Here is a 7,119-nt window from a genome sequence, read left to right on the forward strand (position 1 = left end):
CCTCTGATCCAGTAAAAGTAACACTTTTTGTTTGAGCATCGGTAACTCAGTGGTTGTTTGTGCTAGATCTCTCAAACTTTGATATATCGTAGCCCATTTGTCTACTACAAATAAAACTTACTTGCATGTGTACTGCATAATCCCAGATTGTGTGCGTTAATGTCAAATACAAAGCGTTCCGTTGTTACAACCTACCCCTCTGGGTGAGTTGTAACACAGGCTGGGGATAGATGTAACAGTGTGAAGTAATTTGCTGAAATAAGACCCACACTTCCAGTTTATGTAAAAACTTGATTGAAGAACAAAGAATAATCAGTTCTGAATAAAGTGAATCATTTAAAGTGACAAAAACATTATACTGTATTGAGTGTATTCCTTTTAGGACTTTAAATTTAGCACAGAAACAAACTGTGTGTGTGTGTGTGTGTGCTGCAGTCACTAGCTGTGTTGCCATCTACCAGAGATGCTCACAAGTCTCTGAGCTAGAGTCCAAGTCAAGTCTCAAGTCTTTGAGCTAGAGTCCAAGTCAAGTCTCAAGTCTCTGAGCTAGAGTCCAAGTCAAGTCTCAAGTCTCTTTATTATATTAAGTCTCTGGTTATAATAAGTGTTGCATCACGTACAGCGACCCATCCAACACTGCATAGCTATATATAAGGAATTGAAAGCATGTAATATGTTATTATGACTCCTTTATCTATTAGCATACAGTATCAGCTTTGATTTTTATATATAATCAGTGTAAACAGGCTATTGCAACATGACAAAAACACCAAGAATGCTTTACTTTTAAGTTAATATTATCTGTATTTTGCCTTGTAGCATGAGAACACAGTACAGTACAGACCAAAAATTAAGAAAGACTTAATATGGTCAAACATCACATTGTAGCTAAATGCAAAACACTATTGCAACAAACCAAACGATGTGAAATATATGAAGAGTTCAGATGCAAAAGCCATCTGAAATTTTCTTCAGAATGATTATTTTTATCAAGCTTGTATATTTAAGTTCAATAATTTCACTTAAATGGCAATGAAAATGCAACTAATCATAGTTTATAAATACTGTAAGTCAACACATCCCAAACTCTCAAACCAGTGTAATGTTACATGATCAACAATAATCCTGTAACCTGTTTGCAGACAACGTTAATTAACGTGATGGAAGCCAGCGGCACGTAAATTATTACGTTAATCGACCACCACAAGTTTGGCAATTAACCCTTGTATAGTGTTCGGATCTGTAGGACCCGTTTTCATTTTTTATCAAGAGAAAAATTATACGATTAATTATTTTTTCAAACTCAGACTCATTGGCCTTGGCTCATTTTCTGTGAAGAATATATATCTGAACACATTTTCAATGACCACACTGGTCACACACTCTCTCACACGCAAGCACACGCGCGCGCACACACACACACACACACACACACACACACTTGGATATGTGGTTTACGGGACTCTAAACAACTGTATAATCTATCCTTAAATCCAAAGCGATGAATGGCACAGCAGTCGACATGTTTGTTCGTTGTCCTCTAATGTATGGCGGCCGCGCCTAAAAAAAAAAAAAAAAAAAAAAGTGTGGCCGCACCGCGCGCAGCAGCGTCACGTGTTACATGGGCAGGTTATAGGTAACGGAGGGAGGGGAATAACAGCGAGCTCATCAGTTGTTTCCTAAAAATAAACATTGTTCACGAGTCCCGCAGCTCGAGTCCGAGTCGAGTCTGAAGTCTTTCGAGGACAAGTCTCAAGTCGAGTCTGAAGTCACTGTGTGTGCGACTTAAGTCGCACTCGAGTCCGAGTCTCAAACTAGAGTCCCCATCACTGCCATCTACTTACTTTGTGAATTTTGGAATGTCATATGAAAAAAAAAATGCTGGATGGAAATGTAGATGTGCATAAATTCTAAACGTGCACAAAAAAACAAACAAATAAATGTATATGCTCATTTGAGGCGGATAGTGTTTTTATCCAGTAAGAAGATAAGCACATAAACTATGATGGAAACACATTTTATATAAATCCCTTGATGTGCAACAAAAACCTCACATGACATTGCCTCAACAGAGGACGTGACTGGATAAATGGACTCATTGGAATCATAAGGAGTTGGTTGTAACATTTTTAATGAACTGTTACAACTATCCCCACCCCAAGCAGTCATAACATAGTTAACTGTTTTATCATTTGGGTTTTAAGTTAGCATGAATGCAAAGTATCAAATTAAACTAAACAGCTACTTTAAGTTTTGTAAGTCAAATAATTGTATCTACAACAATGATTACTAGGCAAAAAATAATCTTAATGAAAAAAAAGGAAAGAAAAAATATCTATAATGTTGCTCACATTCACATGCCACTTCTTCTGTAACATTAAAAATGTGAATGGAGTGTATGATATTGATGACATCACCACAGCTCCTTTCTGACTTGTCAGACTGACAGTGTTTCAACTAACCCCATGTTACAACACTCCCCGGTCTCCCTTAAACACATTTGCAACAGTTCAGAACTGCAGCCAAATGCCAGACTTGTTCTTCCTTTTGTAATCAGCTGACTTCTGCTGACCACTCAAGGCAGAAGCCATTTTAATGCATCTTTGATGAATTTGATCACAAAAATGGTTTTCTGTATAGTGTGTTTTGGGACACGTTCCATTAGGATTTATTGGTTTTAACAAGCCACCAATAGGAGACCAATTACCAGTAGAGACCAACAGGAACCATTAAAACCAGTCGAATTACCATTATAACCAGTAAAACCATTACAAACCATTAGAATGATTTCTATTGGTTTTTTTCAACATTCCCCAAATATCCTCAAAATATTGTGAGCTTTTGTTAACACATATCATGAGATTTTGTCATCTCAGGCAATAATATCCTCAAAACATTTTATGAATGTTGTTTTGACTCCTTTGTAATTGTGCCAATGATTTATAAAAGATCATTCTACATTCTGTTCAACATCCTCAAAATGTTTCAGGCAAAATGTTCTACTTTTGTTAAAACATCACTTAACAGGTATGTTTTATTAAAAACATTGTCGTCTTAGTCCTCACAATGTCCTTAAAACATTTTACAAATGTTACTTTGATAATGTTCCTCCTTTGTTATTATGGAACATTGTGCCAATGTTTTATAAATGATCATTGTACAACCTTTTATCTCAACAACATCCTCAAAACATGCTCAAAATGTTGCATGTGTAATGTTCTAGCTTTGTTAACACGTCACATTACAAGAACGTTTTTAAAAAAATATTCCACCACCTCTAGCCTCAATGATGTTCTTATAATGTTTTGCTAATGAGGCTGAGAGAATGTTCTTTCTTTGTTATCTTGAAACATTGTAACAATGTATTATTGACAGCATTGTATAATCTGTTACCTGAACAATATCCTTAAAACATCCTTACAATGTTGCAGGTCAAATGTTCTAGCTTTGTTAATATGTCACATTACAAGAACCTTTTATAAAAACATTACACCATCTCAAGCCTCAATGACATCCTTATAACGTTCTCCAAATCTGTCTGAGAGAATGTTCTTCGCGTGTTATCTTGAAACATTGTTACAATGTTTTATTGAGCACATTATACAATCTGTTATCTCAACAACATCCACAAAACATTCTTAAAATGTTGCAGGTCAAATGTTCTAGCTTTGTTATTATGTCACATTACAAGAACGTTTTATAAAAATATTCCACCATCTCAAGCCTCAATGACATCCTTATAACGTTCTCCAAATGTGTCTGAGAGAATGTTCTTCGCGTGTTATCTTGAAACATTGTTACAATGTTTTCTTGACAGCACTGTATAATCTGTTACCTGAACAATATCCTTAAAACATCCTTACAATGTTGCAGGTCAAATGTTCTAGCTTTGTTGTTATGTCACATTACAAGAACGTTTTTTAAAAATATTCCACCACTTCAAGCCTCAATGATGTTCTTATAATGTTTTGCTAATGTGGCTGAGAGAATGTTCTTTGTTATCTTGAAACATTGTAACAATGTTTTACTGAGAACATTGTATAATCTGTTACCTGAACAACATCCACAAAACATCCTTAAAATGTTGCAGGTAAAATGTTCCAGCTTTGTTTACACTTAACATTATAGGAACATTATCTGAAATGAGAAACATTCTTAAAACATTTTTTGAACATTACATTCAAATGTTTTCTCTAAAACATCAACCAAACCTGGACGGAATGTTAGCCAAAGTTCTGAGAACGTTCCCTGCTAGCTGGGTGGTCACCCTAATGCAGACACACCTATAAATACTCGCGCATACATATAAACTTCCATGCAGACACACCTATAAATACTCGCGCATACATATAAACTTCCATGCAGACACACCTATAAACATTCGCACATACATATAAACTCGATGCGCGCGCATACACATCCATAAAACACTCGCGCATACATATAAACTTCCATGCAGACACACCTATAAATAGCTACTCGCGCATACATATAAACTTCCATGCAGACACACCTATAAATACTCGCGCATACATATAAACTTCCATGCAGACACACCTATAAATACTCGCGCATACATATAAACTTCCATGCAGACACACCTATAAATAGCTACTCGCGCATACATATAAACTTCCATGCAGACACACCTATAAATAGCTACTCGCACATTCGCACATACATATAAACTCGATGCGCGCGCATACACATCCATAAAACACTCGCGCATACATATAAACTTCCATGCAGACACACCTATAAATACTCGCGCATACATATAAACTTCCATGCAGACACACCTATAAATAGCTACTCGTGCATACATATAAACTTCCATGCAGACACACCTATAAACATTCGCACATACATATAAACTCGATGCGCGCGCATACACATCCATAAAACACTCGCGCATACATATAAACTTCCATGCAGACACACCTATAAATAGCTACTGGCGCATACATATAAACTTCCATGCAGACACACCTATAAACATTCGCACATACATATAAACTCGATGCGCGCGCATACACATCCATAAAACACTCGCGCATACATATAAACTTCCATGCAGACACACCTATAAATAGCTACTAGCGCATACATATAAACTTCCATGCAGACACACCTATAAATAGCTACTCGCGCATACATATAAACTTCCATGCAGACACACCTATAAATACTCGCGCATACATATAAACTCGATGCGCGCGCATACACAAACTTCCATGCAGACACACCTATAAATAGCTACTCGCGCATACATATAAACTTCCATGCAGACACACCTATAAATACTCGCGCATACATATAAACTTCCATGCAGACACACCTATAAATAGCTACTATCGCATACATATAAACTTCCATGCAGACACACCTATAAATAGCTACTCGCGCATACATATAAACTTCCATGCAGACACACCTATAAATAGCTACTCGCACATTCGCACATACATATAAACTCGATGCGCGCGCATACACATCCATAAAACCAGAGGTGGGTAGAGTACCCAAAAACTCTACTCAAGTAAAAGTAATAGTCTGAATAGTTACTTGAGTAAGAGTAAAAAAGTATCGGATAAAAAAAAACTACTCAAGTAGTTAGTTACTAGTTACTTTGGATCATATACTGAATATAGTCTATTTTTATTTAGATATATAGATTACATTTATGTAATGTGTATGTGTACACACACACACCGCCGTTCAATATATATATATATATATATAAATAAATAAATGTAATTTATTTCAGTGATGCAAATCAGAATTTTCATCAGCCTTTATCCCAGTCTTCAGAGTCACATAATCCTTCAGAAATCATGTTGATTTATTATCAGTGCTGCTCTTTTTAGCTTTCTATTCATCAAAGAATACTGAACAAAATGTTACAGGTTCCAAAAAATATTAAGCAGCAAAACTGTTTCCAACACTGGTAATAAATCAATATATTATAATGATTTCTGAAGGATCATATGACTCCGAAAACTGGAGTAACAGCTGATGAAAAATCTGATTTGCATCACTGAATTAAATTATATTTTAAAGTAAATGAATTATGTATTATCCTATAACCTCTGAAAACGCCTCACATGACTGCTCTGAACATAACGAAACAAATGCATATTGACGGATCTTCTGTTCTGCACAGTAACGTGCGGTGAAATCTTGTCATGGGTAGGCTGTGACCTATCAATGTGGCATATATGTTCATATATTCATTCAGTTAATGTAGCAACCCAAGTTCATATCAGGCATCATCACATCGCTGCCTGCATACAGCAAAGTCAGTCATATGTGAGGCTAATGCACAATCAAATCTAATAATCAAATTAATGGACACATCTATCTTATGATGACTTCTACAACAAACAAATGTTTTGTGCGGGACACAGTAAGAGAGGGAGGCGGCGCGGTGTCAGCGAACCGACAAGCAGCCTAGTCACTCCTTCAAAATGCGCAAACGCGCACAGACAGCCACACACACACTATTGGTCTGGTGACGGCGCACCAGGATTTGAATAGGCTACAGTCAGAAAAAACATTGTGTCAGCTTTAAAGTACAAAAACAGCTTATTCACTCCTACAAACTGCGCTAGGCGCACACACCGACACCCAATGAGCATCTGGCGACGGCGCACCAGGATAAAAAAAAAAAAAAAAAAAAGAGAACTACAAAACTGCATTTTAACCCTTACGAAATGCACCATAATCCCACAGATAGACATACAGTACAAATGTGGCAGAGGTGACGGCGCACCAGTGTATGGAAGAGAGAACATTTTGGTGTCAGCGCACAGCAGGCCTATAGCCCACCATCAGACAACACACACAAGCCAATATAAGGGTTTTAAAAACAATAAATAAATTAGTTTACGTTTTAAAGGGGGTGCTTACTTTTATTTGTAGACGAAGTCCATGCGTCTATCCCACTGGACAAAGATGTCAAGACAGCAAGCAGTGTTGGCCCGGATCCGGCCCACATCTGGCCTGCATGGATTTCACACGGGCCAGATGTGGGCCGGATCTGGGCCAACACTATGTTGCTGTAAAAGTCCTCTTTGTTGGGTGTATTTCTCAATTTCAAAAAAGCTTTTTTTTCTTCAT

This window comes from Barbus barbus (genome assembly GCF_936440315.1).
Source record: "Barbus barbus genome assembly, chromosome: 48".
NCBI lineage: Eukaryota > Metazoa > Chordata > Actinopteri > Cypriniformes > Cyprinidae > Barbus > Barbus barbus.